Here is a 19768-nt window from a genome sequence, read left to right on the forward strand (position 1 = left end):
CTCTCCGGTAGCTGCCGGGCGGCTGGGAATAAGATCCTGCTCGGCGAGTTCTTTTTTAGTTGCCGCCTCAATTTCCACGGCCTTCAACTTTAGATGATCGGTGGCCTTGGAGCGCCACATGACTTCAGCTACAATGGAAGAAATTAAAATCAGTTAGACAAAAAAGGTGAAGAGAGTAAAAAGTCCTTACTCATGCGGTAGGGGAGATTTGCCCGAACGGGAGATAATCCGAAAATGTATAACACCCCCTTGAGAAGCAACTGGTCGATTTTGTACCGCTGACCAGACAACTAGTTCGCCGCATGAAGGTAGGCCGGATTGCTTCTGAATTTGCCGAGCTCCGGCTGGGTCGGCACAGCGGTCTGCCATTTGGTTTTGAATGCTGGCCGCTCGGGAAGTCGGATATAGAAGAAAAACTCCTTCCAGTGCTTGTTGGAAGTCGGCATATTATCAAAAAATTTAAAGCCTATTCTACTTTGGAAAATGAAAGTGCCCAGCTCGGATTGTTTGGGGTAGAAGAAGAAGTGGAATATTTTGGGGTCAAGTGGGATACTGTGCAGCTTAAAGAGGACAACCATCCCGCTCAGCAACCTAAAGGAGTTCGGCACAAGTTGGCCGAGCGAGATGTGGAAATAATTACAAACCTCCAAAATAAAGGGATGGGTAGGAAATCTAAGGCCGCTCTGAAATTGGTCCAGAAAAAAGCAAATGGTACCGATCGGCGGGTTATGGGGCCGATCGGCCGGGTCGGCTATAATTATTTCATGGTCATCAGGGATCCCATACGTCCGAACAAGACGCCGAGCACCCTCTTCATCAAACCGACTCTCCATGGTCATATACCAAGGGCCATGAACATCCACAGTGGGTACAGAAGTACTTACCTTGACTGAAGTATCAAGAAAAAGAAAGAAGGAAGCCGAAGGAAACTCGGAAACGGAGGACAGACAAGAGTTCGTAAGCAGGGGAACGAAAGGAGTTCCACGCGAAAAGGAAAGGCCGAACGAAAGGAAGGGAGAAGCTTACTGAGGAAAGGTGAACGGAGAAGATCACCAGAAAGCCGAAAACCACCAAGAGACGAAAGCTAGGACAACCGGAATGAAGCAGCCGCGGGCACCTTCGACAGAGGACGAGCGATGAAACAGAGAAATGCGGCGTAAGGGTGGAGACGAAGGCTTTATGCGAACGAGGCTAATCGACCTCGTCCGTCGGGTGCAGGTCACGAGAGACGAGGTTATCATCTAACCGTCCATTTCAAAGTAATCGCGTCCCATCGTACGGATCATCACCGCCACGCGAGAAGAGCCACGTGACACTCTGTCACCAGGCGCAATTAATGCACCCATACCGCGCATGCTTCGACTTAATGGAAAAGATTTGTGCGATTTTCGAGAAGATTTAGACAAGCAAACATCCACGCTGGAGGCCAAGACATTCAGAACGAAGAGCCGAGCGGATGATGAGTTATGAGGGTCGAACGGCTCTAGGTATATCATAAGCGGCGGTAAGATGACGACCGCCCGTTCGGACACATAGTCCAGTCAGTCGGACTCACTGCCTCCTTCGACTAGACTTGAAGAGGAGGCAAGTGATCCGGCAGTAAGAATGGGGGACCCCATTTAGCAGAGTCAACGCCGCGAGGAGGGCCAAAGGCCTTGGCCGAGCGGATAAGGAGGGCGACGACCAGCTGAGGCTTCCGAGCGGAAGCAATATACCCCGCCGGAGGCGGGGTTCCGACGCTCATGATGAACAGTAGGAAAGGCCGAGCAGAGGGCCTGCTCAGCCGAAGGAATAAAACATCAACGCTGCGAACAGTCCAGAGCACATGACCCGGAAGCTCCCGCGCGGATCAGAACATCCGATCGGCCGGACACGAGGAAACGGCCGACCGGTCGGACGATTGACGGGGAGTAAGAAGAGGCAAGGATGGGAACATCTTCTGACAGCAGATGATATGCAGGATCCTAGGACATGGGCTCACTGTCCCATCAAGGACATGGGCTCACTGTCCCATCAAAGACAGGCTCACTGTCCCATTAAGGACATGGGCTCACTGTCTCATCAAAGACGTGCTCGTACTGTAGCAGTAAGGAGTCAGGCAAGTTCCTCTGACAAGCCCATACTGGGTATAGGTTGAGGACACGTGTGTGTGCCTTGGTATATGTACATCAGCCTCCTCAGAAGTCTATATAAGGCCTCCACTTCTTCAACCGGAGGTACACGGGTCTTCATCTTTGAGCCACTTCCTTCATCTATTCCCTCGTCTGACTTGAGCGTCGGAGGGCCGTCGCCGGGACACCCCTCCCGGCTCGGTTTTGTTGCAGGTTCGCCGGAGCACTCGAGGATTCAGCAGGGAGCGCCACGTCCCCAGCGTTCGTTGACCCCTAGTTCGGACAGGATCAGTATACTAAAAGCTTAGCTTTTTGTATAAATATTTATTTTGAAATAAGAATCACGTTGGTCAAATATTTTCATTTATGTTAAATGTAGTTGTTCATTTAATTTATATTGTAGATAACATGGTGTGTGGTGTCACACAGAATATCATGTTATCAATTCCTTATAAATTATAAATAATAGTTCATGACCAAAATGGATAGGGGCAAACCATTGGAATGGTCGTAGTGTGATTTAGTATTAGTTTATCTTAACTATAAAATTATACTAGTACACTCTGAGTGTATTGAGCAGGACCATTTGAAGTTATTTTTTTATACTGATTGCATAAAAGAACAGGACCTCTATTATTATAGAAGCGCGTACTCTTAATTCCGATATAATGACCAACACATATATTTAATATTTATTTTTTTAATTTATCAATGAGTGAGATTTAGTTCATTAAATCAATAGGCCCGATAAGTTGAGAAATAATATTATTTATATGGTGTGTTGTTGATTATAGAAGGAAATTGTGTCCTAATAATCTAGGTTGATGAAGTTCCCTTGAGGATCTTATAAGGATTGTCATGTAAACCCTGCAGGTGGACCTAGTCCGGCATGACAATAAAGTTGAGTGGTACTACTCTTGGAGATAGATATTAATTAAGTGAGTTGTCAGTAACTCATTTAATTAGTAGATATTCGATATCTTAAACACAGAGAGATTAATGCACTCATAATAAGATGGAGCTCATAATATAATTTGGGATTGGTGCGGTAGTTCAATAATAACTCTTTAGTGGTATGAGTTATTATTGATGAATTTGAGTTGGGTGTTCGGGGAGAACACAGGAAGCTCAAGCTCATCGGGAGACCAAAACCAATTTCTCCTCTCAGTCCTTGTTGTAGCCCCTATAAAGTCTTGTATCCACCAAGTCCACTTCTTACCAAGTAATGGGTCGGATACATCCTTGCTTGGAGCAAGGGGGTCGGCCAAGCATCAGCTTGGAGCCCAAGAGGTGGTCGGCCAAATCATGCTTGGTGTCCAAGCATGGGGACGACCACACCATTAGAACTAAAGGGAGATTTTATTTTTTTGTTAAAATCTTTCCTTTAGTAGCCATTCATGAAGGGATTTAAAAGTAAAATTTTAATTTTAAAATTTCCTTTTATAGCCATCCTCATGGTTTTAAAAGAGAGTTTTAAAATTTTATAATCTTTCCTTTTATAGCTATCTATAAAAGATTAAAGAGAGATTTTAATTTTATTAAAATCTTTCCTTATTTGTAGTTATCTATAATGTTTAAAAGAGATATTTTAATTTTTGATAAAACTTTTCTTTTTGTAACCATGATTTAAAAAGAGAAGTTTTAATTAATCTTTCTTTTTTTTTGTAGTTGTCTACATGTTTTAAAAGAGAGAGATTAATTTTAAAACTTTCCTTTATTGTCATGTACAATAGGAAATTTAGAAAAGAGAGATTTTAATTGTTGTTAAAATTTTCTTTTTTTAAGGGGAGGCCATAAATAAGGAAGTTTTAATTATGTTTAAAAACTTTCCTTTTTTTTGCCATGACCAAGGATTATAAAAAAGAAGGAGAGAGTGCCTCATGAGATACACAACCTAAGCCTTGCCCCCTCTCCTCTCTTCCTTGTGGCCGTCCCTCCCTCTCCCTTCTTCTTTCTTTGTTTTCTTTCCCATAAGGGCCAGCGGCACCTTTCTTCTTGTCTCATCATTTGCTTCCTTAGGGTCGGCAGCATCAAGGATTGGAAAATCCTTGTGGCCGGTTGCTTAGAGAGGAAGAAGAAGAAGAAGAGGAGAAGCACTTGGTGGCCGGTTGCTTGGAGGAGAAGAAGAAGAAGAAGAAGAAGAAAATTTCCTATTTTGGCATCCCTTGGTGGCTCGAGAGTCTTGAAGGAGAAGAAGTGGTTCGGGTGGATTTCATCTTGGTAGACCGTCGCCCACACGACGTCCATGTTGGTTAATCCTAGGAAAACGTACCGGTTCCACTGTATAAAAATTTTTGTACAAGTGTCGAATCTTTCCTTAAATAACCTATTGTGTTCTTTAGAAGTTAAATAAGGAATCGCAGACGGAACTTAACATCATTGATTCCAAATTTAACTTATTTGTTCTTAATGATTTAGATTTGAATCGCAAGCGGAACTTAACACTATTGATTCAAATCTACCTAGGTTATTAATTCCATAAATATTAATTTCCAAAAATAGCTTCCAGGACTGCATGGGCACATGACCTTCTTGGATATGGGAGCAACCACCACTGCCTAGGCAAAGCCTTTTAAGGAAAGCTAATATTTATTTCCTTAAATAACTTTAGGTTAACAAAAAAGAACAATCGAATCACAAGTTCAAAAAAGAAGAAAACACAAACTCGAAAAACTAGATCTAATTGCCTCTTGTATTTAGAATTCTTACAAAGAGTAAAACTAGCATGATGTGGAAAACAATTGCTAATTATACCTTCTCTTTGTATGCTAATGACCTCAAGATCTTCTGCCGTATTCCTCGCCTCGCCTTGGACGTCGTGTGGGCGACGATCCTCCAAGACGAACACCACCCAAAAGAATCCTTCCTCTTCCTCTTGAATTCGGCCACCACCACCACCAAGGAGAAGAGAGCAAAGGGAGAGGAAGAGGGGAGAGGGTCGGCCACACCAAGAGATCACCCAAGCAAAAGAATAAGAGTTGTGTCTCATGAAGCCCCCTCACCCCTTCTTTCATATTACTTGTCCAAGGCAAATAAGGAAAAACCTTTTACAAAAAATAAAATCATCCAAGAGTTTTTCCTTTTCCCTTTTCTTTCCTCTTGATTGAATCAATCGCCAATCAATGGTTATGATCAATCCTATTTGGTTTAGGATTGAATTTGGTTTAATCCTATTGGCTGGCCCTTGCTTGGGCACCAAGCAAGGTGGCCGACCACAATTAAAAGGAAAGGAAAAATAATTTTTTAAAAAATTTTACAAGAAGAAATCCTCTTATAAAATTTACAAGCTCTCTTTCCTAAAGTATGAGTTAAAAAAGGAAAGTTTCTAAAAATTAAAACCATGTTTTAAATTTAAAAACTCTCTTATAAAATTTCCTTTTTTAACATGATGATAGAAAATTTTAATTTTAAAACTTATCTCCCTTTTTTTCTAAACTATGAGGATGGTTAAAAAAGAAAAGTTTTAAAACCTTTTAAAACTCTCTATTTAAACATGTGGCCTAATTCAAATAAGGAAAGTTTTAAAAATTAAAATCTCTCTTTTAAAACTTATAGTTTTCTACAAAGAGAAGATTTTAAAAATTCAAAACAACCCTCCCTTTTTGAATTATTATGGCCGCCCCGACAAGCTTGGTCACCAAGCTATAGGGCCGGCCCCTTCAAGAGGATGTGGCCAGCCATTGCTTGGTCACCAAGCAATGGTCCGGCCCCCTTCTTGGACACCAAGAAGAGTCTTACATTTGGATGGACTTGAGGCTATAATGAGGCTACGACAGGGACCTAGAGGAGAAATTGGTTTTGGCCTTCCGATGAGCTTGAGTATCCCGTGTTCGCCCCGAACACATAACTCAAGTTCATCGATAATAACTCATTCCACTAGAGAGTTATTACCGCACTACCGCACCAATCCCAAATTACATTATGAGCTCCTTCTTATCATGAGTGTGTTAGTCTCCCTGTGTTTAAGATTATGAATGTCCACTAATTAAGTAAGTTACTGACAACTCACTTAATTAATATCTAGCTCCAAGAGTAGTACCACTCAACTTTATTATCATGTTGGACTAGGTCCACCTGCAGGGTTTAACATGACAATCCTTATGAGCTCCTCTTGGGGACATTCTCAACCTAGATAACTAGGACACAGATTCCTTCTATAATTGTAATACCCCGGTTCTGAGATTCTGGTTAAGTATGACTTAAAAGGTTAGATGATACTATCCATATCACCAAGGTGCACCTTCCTTTTCGGAAGCCCAAACTTAAGAACTCCAAAGTTAAGCGTGCTTGGCTTGGAGAAATCTGAGGATGGGTGACCTCCTGGGAAGTTTTCCAGGGTGCGTGCGAGTGAGGACAAAAACACGCTGAAAGGACCTCCGGTGGTCTGTGGAGCTAGTCGTCCCGGTTCGGTTCGGGTGGGGCCCGCCCCGGCTGGGGCGTTACAGATGGTATCAGAGCGACCTTGCGACCGTGAGTGCGCCTGTGGTAGGAGCACCCAGGGCACCACTTAGCGAGGGAGATTCTGGGATTTGTTTGTGGTGTGATTTGTGGTTACACAACGAGGACGTTGTGTCTTTAAGTGGGGGTGATTGTAATACCCCGGTTCTGAGATTCTGATTAAGTATGACTTAAAAGGTTAGATGATACTATCCATATCACCAAGGTGCACCTTCCTTTTCGGAAGCCCAAACTTAAGAACTCCAAAGTTAAGCGTGCTTGGCTTGGAGAAATCTGAGGATGGGTGACCTCCTGGGAAGTTTTCCAGGGTGCGTGCAAGTGAGGACAAAAACACGCTGAAAGGACCTCCGGTGGTCTGTGGAGCTAGTTATCAACCCGATGGGCAATTCAGGTAGCGTTCCCGGTTCGGTTCGGGTGGGGCCCGCCCGGGCTGGGGCGTTACAATAATCAACAACACGCACTATAAGTAATATCATTTCCCAACTTATCGGGCATATTGATTTATCGAGCTAAACCTCACCCTTTGATAAATCAAAGAAATAAATATTAAATATATGTGCTTATTATTATATTAGGATTAAGAGCACACACTTCCATAATAACTAAGGTTTAGTTCTTTTACTAAGTCAGTACAAAAGAACATACCTAAATAATCCTACTCGATACACTTAAAGTGTATTAGTGTAATTTATTAGTCAAGATAAACTAATACTTTATTACACTACGACTATACTGATAGTTTGTTCCTTTCTATCTTAGTCGCGAGCAACTGTTTATAATTTATAGAGAACCGACAACATGATCTTCTGAGTGTGACACCACACTCTATGTTGTCTACTATATAAATTAATTGAACAATTATATTTAATAAATAAATGCAGATATTGACCAATGTGATTTTAAATGTTTACAAAAGCTAGGTTTTTAGTATACACTCCAATAATCTCCCACTTATACTAAAAGTCTAAGCTGCCATATCTGTTGCCTTACATCTGATTCTCATTCCCTCCACATGCCGATCAAAAGCTTTCGCCGGAAGGGCCTTTGTGAAAGGATCTGCTTGGTTATCTTCTGATGCAATCTTGACGACGACAACTTCTCCTCGCTTGACGATGTCTCATATCAGGTGGTCCATGCGCTCTATATGTTTACTTGCCTTATGAGCTCGTGGTTCCTTCGAGTTTGCAACTGCCCTGCTATTATCACAATAAATTGTGATGATCTTGGGCAAACCAGGAATCACATCTAAGTCCATTAGAAAGTTCCTGAGCCATATAGCTTCTTTTGCTGCCTCAGAGGCTGCCACATACTTAGCTTCTATGGTTGAGTCCGAGACGCATTTCTGCTTAACACTCCTCCATGCAATGGCTCCACCTCCTAGAGTAAACACATAGCCTGATGTTGACTTACTATTGTCCCTATCTGATTGAAAATCTGAATCCGTGTAACCCACAGGGAGCAACTCGTCTGCTTGGTAAACTAGCATATAATCTCTAGTCCTTCTCAGATACTTCAATATATGCTTTACCGCAGTCCAATGTCCTTATCTAGGGTTACTCTGATATCTGCTAACCATGCCCACGGCAAAACAGATATCAGGTCTCGTACATAGCATTGCATACATAAGGCTTCCTACAGCCGAAGCATAAGGAACTGCCTTCATGTCCTCAATCTCCTTTGATGTCTTTGGGGACATCTCTTTAGATAAGGCTACTCCATGCCTAAAAGGTAAGAAACCTTTTTTGGAGTTTTGCATGCTTAAACGAGCAAGGATTGTATCTATATATAAAGCTTGGGATAGGCACAACATTCTTTTCTTGCGATCCCTTATAACTTTAATCCCAAGAATGTGTGCACATTCTCCTAAGTGCTTCATATCAAATTGTTTGGACAACCATACCCTTACGTCCGATAATACCTTGACATTGTTGCCAATTAACAAAATATCATCTACGTATAGTACAAGAAATACCACCACGTTTCCGTTACACTTCTTGTATACACAAGACTCATCCGGACACTGAATAAATCCATATGACTAGATTACTTCGTTAAATCGGATGTTCCAAGATCTTGAAGCTTGCTTCAATCCTTAAATGGACCGATTAAGCTTGCACACTAGATGCTCTTTGCCTTTTTCAATGAACCCTTCTGGTTGCTTCATATGGATGTTTTCTTCAAGACTTCCGTTAAGGAAAGCTGTCTTGACATCCATTTGCCAAATCTCCATTTGCCAAATCTCATAATCCATATGAGCAGCAATGGATAAGAGTATCCGGATAGACTTAAGCATGGCTACCGACGAAAAAGTCTCCTCATAGTCGATTCCCTCTTTCTGAGTATACCCTTTCTTAACAAACCTTGCTTTGAAGGTTTCTACCTTCCCATCTGTCCCTCTTTTCCTTTTGTAGATCCACTTACATCCAACGACTTTTACACCATCAGGTGGTTCTACAAGCTCCCAGACCTTATTAGAGTACATACACTTTATTTCAGAATTCATTGCCTTTTGCCAAGATACTGCATCTATATCTTGGAGTGCTTCATCATATGTCCGGGGATCAGGTTCATGTTTACCCGGGATCAAGTCCGAAAACACTCCCAAAAACATGAATCTCTCAGGTTGCCTTACAACCCTCCTACTACGACGAGGCACTGTATGTGGTAGTGTATCATGTGCAACACGTGTTGTAGTCTCTTGTGGTACTTCATCTTGTACTGTTGCTACTGAAGTAGACGTGTCCTCTCTAATTTCTTCTAGAACTATTTCACTCATGGGCTTATGGTTCATTACATAATCTTCTTCTAAAAACGAGCATTGGTGCTAACAATGATCTTCTAATTTTTAGGATTATAAAACAAACCACCTTTCGTTCCCTTAGGATATCCAACAAACAGACAAACTTCTGTACGTGATTCCAACTTGTCAGTATCTCCCTTCAGCACATGTGCTGGACTAGCCCATATCCGGATATGATTCAGACTAAGCTTACGCCCATTCCATAATTCCATGGGAGTAGAAGGAACTATTTTAGAAGGTACCATATTCAGAATGTACACTGCTGTTTCTAAAGCATATCCTCAAAACGAATTCGGTAATTCTGAATAACTCATCATTGATCTAACCATTTCCATAAGAGTCCTATTCCTTCATTCTGCCACACCATTCTGCTGAGGTGTACCAGGTGCAGACAATTGGGATTGAATCCCGACTTCTGATAAGTAATTCCTAAACTCTCCAAAGAGGTATTCGCCACCACGGTCAGACCGTAGTGTCTTGATACTTTTACCAAGACGTTTCTCCACATCAACCCTATATTCTTTGAACTTGTCAGAGCATTCAGACTTACGGCGCATCAGGTAAATGTATCCGTATCTTGAATAATCGTCTATAAAGGAGACGAAGTATTCATAACCTCCTCTTGCCTGGATAGACATAGGACCACACAAATCAGAATGAACCAGTTCTAACGCATCTTTGGCTCTATACCCCTTGGCCTTAAAAGGTCTCTTGGTCATTTTACCTTCCAAGCAGGATTCACATGTTGGAAAGTTTTCCAACTCTAATGAACCCAAGAGTCCATCGGCTACAAGCCTTTGAATCCTACTTAGATTAATATGTACAAGCCTTAGATGCCAAAGATATGTTTGGTTCATTTTCGAAGGTTCTTTTCTCTTATTAGAGTCAGAAGAAGTGTTATTAATTTTCATATTTTGCTTTGTGGGAGAAATTGGATTTAAAGTGTATAAATTGCCAACCAATGCACCAGAAAAGATAATCACCTTATTTCTCTTTATAACGACATTGTTACTAAAGGAAACTGAATGTCCATCCATATACAGTTTAGAAACTGAAATTAAATTCTTTCTAAAACTGGGTACATAAAGACAATTTCTTAAAATCAAATTTCTATTCCTATCAAAAGATAAGTAGACGTCTCCCACTGCAACAGCCGCCACCTTAGTAGCATTGCCCATGTAGACAGTTATCTCTCCATCAAATAGTCGTCGGGTTTCCTGGAACCCCTGCAAAGAATTACAGACATGATCAGTGGCTCCCGTATCTACACACCAGGTGCTGGTAGATAACACCGCTAAACATGTTTCAACTATTAGAGTATGAGATATACCTTTATTGTTCTGGTTCCTACGAGGGCAGTCCGCTTTCCAATGTTCAGACTGCTTGCAGATGAAGCATTTGCCCTTCGGCTTCTTCATTCCAGCTTTCTGTCCTGTACTCTGAGGTTTATTCACCTTCTTTGCTGAAAAGACTTGTTTCTTCTTCTTCTTGCCTTTCGACTTAGAAGTAGAACCATTTTCAGCATAGTGAATCTGAGAACTATGACGAAATATTCCTTCTGCTGCCTATAGTTCTGTCAGAAGTTCCGCCAACGTATACTCTCTTTTGTTCATGTTATAGTTCAGGCGGAACTACTCAAAACTTCTGGGTAGCGTTTGGAGAATTATATCGACCTGGGTTTCCCCATCGATTTCTCCTCCAAGGACTTGTATTTCATTCAGATAAGCCATCATTTTGAGGATATGATCCCTTACGGGTGTCCCCTCAGACATGGTGGTTGTCATTAACTTCCTCATTGCCTCTTGCCTAGCAGTCCGACTCTGGTGCCCAAAGAGTTCTTTGAGATTGTTCATTATATCATAAACTGTTGGTAAATCTTGATGCTGATGTTGCAATACATTTGACATAGATGCCAAAATGTAACACCGAGCTATCTCATCAGCTTTTACCCATTTCTTATGATACTCAATCTCCACTGGGGTAGAGTCACCGTCAGGTGCATCAGGGCAAGCCTCAGTCAGTACAAACTTATAGCTTTCAGCAGTAAGAACTATGTCCAGGTTTCTTTTCCAATCAATATAGTTGGGACCAGTAAGTTTGTTCTCTTTCAGTATAATGGCTAGTGGGTTGAAAGTCATCCTAAGAATCACAAAAGTAAACTTTGGTCAAGACTCTAAATTTAGAATAATATTGATTCCTCAAACAATACTATTTTAAATTAACCAACACCTCAAATCATCGTGAATATTGCATGCCACATTAGTGTGGACGTATACAAATTCATTATTTGTAAGAGGAGGGTGTGACCCATTAACTTTATTATCTTGTCATCCTAACTTTATGACAAATAAAATTAATAGTTGGTTTCACTTTGGTCACACAAGACAATAGCAGTGACTCCGTTGGGGAGGATACTATTGAATGCGTCTAAGTGTATACCATTACTTGATACTAAGTCCATTAAATAGGATTGTGCCCCTTCAGTTGGAGAAGATCACACGCTCCTAAATAATTTCCTTTAACCATCCATAAAAGGAAGTTTGATCTAGTGATCCGCAACAAATCCATCCGTTGTGGAGGGAAGCACTCAGAGCCAACACGCAAGCTTGTTGCATCACTTACAAACCAGTAATGGAGACCATGGGATTTATTAAAATCCCTCTCCCACTTAGTTATTTAGAAATGAGGATCTTAACCTATGATAGCATTCATCACATGCATATAGACATCACAGTAAATAAAAGCAATAAATTTGGAAATTAATTTTCCAACTATTATGGCCTTTTCCATCACTGTCTTCAGTATGCTCCAACCCTAGCTGCTGCCATCTTTAGCCACCGCTATCGGGTTGAGTTGTCGCATCCTTCTTGCTTCTTATTCCACTGCGCCTCTGGTGCTTCAAAAGTACCTCGCCTCGCAAGAATCCGATCCGCGACAAAAATAGAATTTTACATATATCGATCCTATATTCCACGAGGGAATGTACATGTATTCTAGATCGAAAATAAAATTCTAAAAATAATACAGCTCCTGCTGTATTTTATACATATAATCATGCACACAAATAATGCCCTTGACATGTCCAAGGGTCCAATCACACACAATATCAATAAGCCATAATAGTTGGAGCCTGCAACCAAAGAGTTAGCACATCCTACTATTTTCCTGCCTAATTTATGTATGACATGTGCATAACCTATTTGAATTATAAAAATACACAGAGGCAAACCCTAGATCTGATACCAATTGTTGGTTAATCCTAGGAAAACGTACCGGTTCCACTATACAAAAATTTTGTACAAGTGTCGAACCTTTTCTTAAATAACCTATTGTGTTCTTTAGAAGTTAAATAAGGAATCGCAGACGGAACTTAACATCATTGATTCCAAATTTAACTTATCTGTTCTTAATGATTTAGATTTGAATCGTAAGCGGAACTTAACACTATTGATTCAAATCTACCTAGGTTATTAATTCCATAAATATTAATTTCCAAAATTGGCTTCCAGGACTGCATGGCGAGGCACATGGCCTTCTTGGATATGGGAGCAACCACCACCGCCTAGGCAAAGCCTTTTAAGGAAAGCTAATATTTATTTCCTTAAATAACTTTAGGTTAACCAAAAAGAACAATCGAATCACAAGTTCGAAAAAGAAGAAAACACAAACTCGAAAAACTAGATCTAATTGCCTCTTGTATTTAGAATTCTTACAAAGAGAAAAACTAGCATGATGCGGAAAACAATTGCTAATTATACCTTCTCTTTGTATGCTAATGACCTCGAAATCTTCTACCGTATTCCTCGCCTCGCCTTGGACGTCGTGTGGGCGACGATCCTCCAAGATGAACACCACCCAAAAGAATCCTTCCCCTTCCTCTAGAATTCGGCCACCACCACCACCAAGGAAAAGAGAGCAAAGGGAGAGGAAGAAGGGAGAGGGCCGACCACACCAAGAGATCACCCAAGCAAAAGAATAAGAGTTGTGTCTCATGAAGCCCCCTCACCCCTTCTTTTATATTACTTGCCCAAGGCAAATAAGGAAAAACCTTTTACAAAAAATAAAATCATCCAAGAGTTTTTTGCTTTTCCCTTTTTATTTTTCCTTTTCTTTCCTCTTGATTGAATCAATCACCAATCAATGGTTATGATCAATCCTATTTGGTTTAGGATTAAATTTGATTTAATCCTATTGGCTGGCCCTTGCTTGGGCACCAAGCAAGGTGGCCGACCACAATTAAAAGGAAAGGAAAAATAATTTTTTTAAAAATTTTACAAGAAGAAATCCTCTTATAAAATTTACAAGCTCTCTTTCCTAAAGTATGAGTTAAAAAAGGAAAGTTTCTAAAAATTAAAACCATGTTTTAAATTTAAAAACTCTCTTATAAAATTTCCTTTTTTAACATGATGATAGAAAATTTTAATTTTAAAACTTATCTCCCTTTTTTTCTAAACCATGAGGATGGTTAAAAAAAGAAAGTTTTAAAATCTTTTAAAACTCTCTATTTAAACATGTGGCCTAATTCAAATAAGGAAAGTTTTAAAAATTAAAATCTCTCTTTTAAAACTTATAGTTTTCTACAAAGAGAAGATTTTAAAAATTCAAAACAACCCTCCCTTTTTGAATTATTATGGTCGGCCCCTACAAGCTTGGTCTCCAAGCTATAGGGTCGGCCCCTTCAAGAGGATGTGGCCGGCCATTGCTTGGTCACCAAGCAATGGTCTGGCCCCCTTCTTGGACACCAAGAAGAGTCTTACATTTGGATGGACTTGAGGCTATAATGAGACTACGACAGGGACCTAGAGGAGAAATTGGTTTTGGCTTTTCGATGAGCTTGAGTATCCCGTGTTCGCCCCGAACACACAACTCAAGTTCATCGATAATAACTCATTCCACTAGAGAGTTATTACCACACTACCGCACCAATCCCAAATTACATTATGGGCTTCTTCTTATCATGAATGTGTTAGTCTCCCTGTGTTTAAGATTATGAATGTCCACTAATTAAGTAAGTTACTGACAACTCACTTAATTAATATCTAACTCTAAGAGTAGTACCACTCAACTTTATTGTCATGTTGGACTAGGTCCACCTGCAGGGTTTAACATGACAATCCTTATGAGCTCCTCTTGGGGACATTCTCAACCTAGATAACTAGGACACAGATTCCTTCTATAATCAACAACACACACTATAAGTAATATAATTTCCCAACTTATCGGGCATATTGATTTATCGAGCTAAACCTCACCCTTTGATAAATCAAAGAAATAAATATTAAATATATGTGCTTGTTATTATATTAGGATTAAGAGCACACACTTCCATAATAACTAAGGTTTAGTTCTTTTACTAAGTCAGTACAAAAGAACATACCTAAATGATCCTACTCAATACACTTAAAGTGTATTAGTGTAATTTATTAGTCAAGATAAACTAATACTTTATTACACTACGACTATACTGATAGTTTGTTCCTTTCTATCTTAGTCGCGAGCAACTGTTTATAATTTATAGAGAACCGACAACATGATCTTCTGAGTGTGACACCACACTCCATGTTGTCTACTATATAAATTAATTGAACAATTATATTTAATAAATAAATGCAGATATTGACCAATATGATTATAAATGTTTACAAAAGCTAGGCTTTTAGTATGCACTCCAACAGTCTAAGAGGAGAGGAATACAACAGAAGATCAAAAGGTCTTTATCTACAAAGAAACGTATAACTAATTAATTGTTTTCACTTCAAATTAATTAGTTTGTGTTCTTTGTATGGATACTGAAATACCAACACAAGAGGCTATCGATTTTAGACTATCGGTTTTGTGTTATCGATTTTGTGTTTCAATTTCATGTTTCGATCTTGTACTTCTATTGAGGTCTCTTTAGTTAAACCGAGGGGTTACTGTAATAAGTTTAAACATTGAATTTCTTTGAAAGACTTTGTCTAGGAAGTGGTAGACGATCTCTTACCCAAGAATGCCTAGTGCCTCGCCATGTTTAACCTGGAGTCCAATCTTTGAAATAAATGTTTAATCATCTTCTATAATATGGTTTAACTTCTGAAGAACACATCGGTTGAACTTGGAGTAAAAATGTTAAGTTTCGTTTTCAATCCAAGTTTAACTTCTAAATAGAAACTTGAATTAATAATGTTAAGCATCATTTACAATCCAAGTTTAACTTCAGTAGAGCACATGGGTAGCTAGGAAAAGTTTTGTGCTTGTACAAATTTTTTGTACAGGGGAACAGAACGGAATCCAGGTGTAGCAACCAACAATCATCGCATAGTCTTGGAGACTCTTCGACGACATCGAATATATGTGAAATTCATCATGTGTGCTTTTTGGCTATCCTCAGTTGGTTTTCTGGGACACGTGATGTCTAACCGAGGTATTTCCGTAGATCCTCAGAAGATCGAGGCTGTCACTAGCTGGGAGCAGCTGAAATCAGTTCAGGAGATCCGTAGTTTCTTGGGGCTGACTGGATATTACAGACGGTTCATCGAGGGTTTCTCTCGCATTGCAATACCGCTGACACGCCTGACCAGGAAAGGTGTGAAATTCACTTGGTCAGAAGCTTGCGAGACCAGCTTTCAGGAGCTGAAGCGGAGATTAATGTCGGCACCAGTTTTGGTTTTACCTTTTGGAGAGGATAGATTCATACTCTACACTGATGCTTCTCTACAGGGTTTGGGTGCTGTTTTGATGCAGCACGACAGGGTAGTCTCCTATACATATTGTTAGTTGAAGGAGTATGAGAAAAACTACCCAGTACATGATTTGAAGCTGGCCACTATTATCTTTGCTTTGAAGATTTAGCGGCATAATCTGTATGATATTATATTTGAGATTCTCACTGATCATAAGAGCATCAAATATCTTTTCACTCAGAAGGAACTCAATCTCCGACAGAGGAGATGGATGGAATTCCTGAAGGATTATGTCTGTACCATTAGCTACTACTCTAGGAAAGCTAATATGGTTGTCGATGCACTTAGTAGGAAGTCCGGAGGGACTTTAGCTTACCACCGAGTTGTGGTCACAGACTTGATTCAGGGTTTCTCCGAGTTGGGCTTTGAGGAGCAGGGACAAACAGAGTAGGGTATTCTGGTTACCATGATTGCTCAGTCGTCGATCAGGATGAGGATCCGAGAGGCCCAGGCCGGTGATCAGCGCATACAGTCTATCGACAGCCAGATAACTTTCGGGCAGCAAACCGAGTTTCACCCGAGATGAGGAGGGCATTATTTATTTCTGAGGCAAGTTATGCGTACCTCAATCTCACCAGGTCTAGCAGGAGCTACTTCAGGAGGTTCATTGCTCTCGATTTGCTATCCACCCAGGCGGGACTTGTATGTATCGAGACTTGAGACGTTCCTACTGGTGGAATGGAATGAAGAAAGACATCGTGGAATTTGTAGCTAGATGTCTAGTTTGTCAGCAGCTGAAGGCTGAGCACCAGAGACCTGCCGGATTACTTCAGAGGATTCTGATTCCAGAGTGGAAATGAGAGCATATCACCATGGATTTTGTGGTGGGATTGCCTAGAACTTGACGAAGCCATGCCGTGATTTGGGTAGTCGTTGATCGATTAACCAAATCTGCACACTTCTTAGCGATCTGAAAGACCGATTCTTTAGATCGATTGACAGAGCTGTATTGTCGAGAGATCATCAGATTGTATGGTGTTCCAATGAGTATTATATCGGATAGAGACCCACAGTTCATGTCCCGGTTCTGGCAAAGTCTGCAGCAGATCTTGGGTACACGCTCTAATTCAGTACAGCCTTCCATCCACGGAAAGATGGACAGTCAGAGCGGACAATCCAGACATTAGAGGATTTGCTGAGGTCTTGCATTATAGATTTTGGAGGCAGTTGGGAGGACCACTTGTCATTGGTAGAGTTCGCCTACAACAACAACTATCATTCGGCTATCCAGATAGCACCGTTTAAAGCATTGTATGGTTGACCTTGTCGGACACCCACCCTCTGGGAGGAGGTTGAGGAGGCCCAGCTACTAAGACCACAGAGAGTTCAGCGGGAGGCAAAGTTGGTTCGCACTATTAGACGAAGGATGTCTGAGGCGCAGGACCGTCAGAAGAGTTATGTTGATCGGAGACACAAACCCGTTGAGTTCTCTACTGACGACCATGTATTCCTGAGAGGGGTGAAGAGAGTTGGCCTCCGAGGTAAGCTAGCTCCATGATACATTGGCCCTTTCGAGATTTTGAAGAGGATTGGAGCAGTAGCTTATCGTCTGGCGTTACCACTGGCTCTGGCAGGCATTCATGATGTATTCCATGAGTCTATGCTGAGGAGATACGTAGCAGACCCAGCACATGTTCTGTCAGATATACCAGTTCTCATTCAGCCTGACGTTACCTACGAGGAGGTTCCGGTATAGATTGTGGACCACAAAGAGTGTCAGTTGCGAAACAAGATAATTCAGTTGGTTAAAGTCGGATGGCAACATCATTCCGACGAGGAGGCAACTTGGGAGCTCGAGGATACGATTCTAGCTTGATACCCCCATTTTTTCACTTGAGTTATGTGGGTTAAACTAACGTTCAGCATTTATACTGTTTAGCTATAGCAAGTACTTGCTGATGATAAATAACGAAAATTTGGAGACCAAATTTTTATTAGTGGGGGAGAATGTAAAATACGGTACCCTAAATACTAATTAAATAATAATAGGTTATTTGAGGAATAACCTTAAGGGAATTTTCAAGAATTTTTAGAAATTTTCTGAGAATTTTTCGGACCTCGTATGATGACTTTAAGGGGATCAAATATTGGGCCACGGGAAAGCCTGTTTAAGCTACCCCATTTAAACGAGGAAAAGTTGAATTTCTCTTTTCTTTTCTTTTTCTTTTCCTTTCCCGTGCCCTTACTTCGCCCGATTCCTCTTCTTCCCCTCTTCTCTTCCTCTTCGTCGTCGAACCCTTTCCCCTTCCTCTCCCACCGCCTCCCTCTTTTTCCTTTGCTTATTCTCATTGCAGCAACCACCTCCGCCGACACTATTTGTCCGATAGTCGGCCTAGACCCCCTCACTCCCGATCATTGTTCGACGTCGGTACCTCTCTGTTTCCCCGATCTCTGCCCTAGCCTCTCCACAGTCCCTGCCTTTCTTCAAATCTCCGGTTGCCAGCCACCCGAGCGTCGACACCTTCCGACTCACTACCGATTAAGACTCCCATAACCTTCCCCCTCCTTCTCGCGTCGCCCTGGTGGCCACGACCAACACCAGTCGCCAGTGCCCGATCAAGCCGAAGCTCTTCTCCCCGAGTCTTCTCTGGTTTGTGGCTCGCCTCCCTATGTCGCCTTGCCGACATCGCCGACACCTCCCCGGTGCTACTAGCCACTGCTGCTGGGATCCGGGTTTCGTCGTCCCCTTCTCTCCGATCTACACTGTTGTTCGATCTAGACCTGTGCCTTAGCCTTGGATAACGTTGCGTCGCTATAGTCGCTGGCTAGATCGATCCACAGCCGTGAGCCACCCATTGATCGTGAACCAAAAGTGGACTATTGTTGGCATTTGGTAAGTTCTGAATTTAGGTTGTTGTTGGCTGTGATGATTTCTTGAGTTCCATTTTGATCTGGACAGTGAAATGCAAGGTGTTTCTTGGTTTTCAGCAGCTATCCCTATTCTGGTAGCAACTACCTGGTTGTGGATCAACAAGAGTGGTTTGGTGAATTAAGGTAAGGTGTAGAGAAATTGTTTCTCTTGTTGTAGTGTACACAGAGTTGAAGCCAGGAAAGGCTAGGAATGAATTGTACTAGAATTTACTTAAGTTTAGGTTGATTAAGTATAGATTTAAATCTAAATGGAATAATTATGGTTAAGGAAACTAACCCTAGTTGATCGTTGAGATATATTTAATTAGGGTTAAATGATGATCTAATCTAAGCTTCGGGTTAGATCTGATTAATGTAGTTAACAGAGATTAAATGGAATTGAAAATCTAGTTTCTTAATCGGATTAGGAGTTTGGTTTAGCTATTTTGCTTACAATAAAACTTAGCTAAACTGTACGATTTATTACATGACTTTGATTCAAGACGAATGTCTCGACGTGGGATCTTTCGGATATGATCTTCTTTTTTATGCGAGTACCTTGACTTATCTTTAGATATTGTCATTTGATATGCATAGTAGATTTTAATGAGTAGTAATGATTATGTTCATATCTGCATCGGTATGTCACTACGTGTTACCTGTTGCACGCTTGATTTTGCTTACCTATTTTGCATTCTTTACTCTCTTGATTATTTATGCTCATAGAGGTAGTGGCATACCATGCCTTATGATATACCAGACTAGACAGTTACTATATCTAATACGTGTATCTAGATCTTTTTATTTAAGCTATTTATTTTTAGTAC

This window comes from Zingiber officinale, chromosome 10B (assembly GCF_018446385.1).
Source record: "Zingiber officinale cultivar Zhangliang chromosome 10B, Zo_v1.1, whole genome shotgun sequence".
NCBI lineage: Eukaryota > Viridiplantae > Streptophyta > Magnoliopsida > Zingiberales > Zingiberaceae > Zingiber > Zingiber officinale.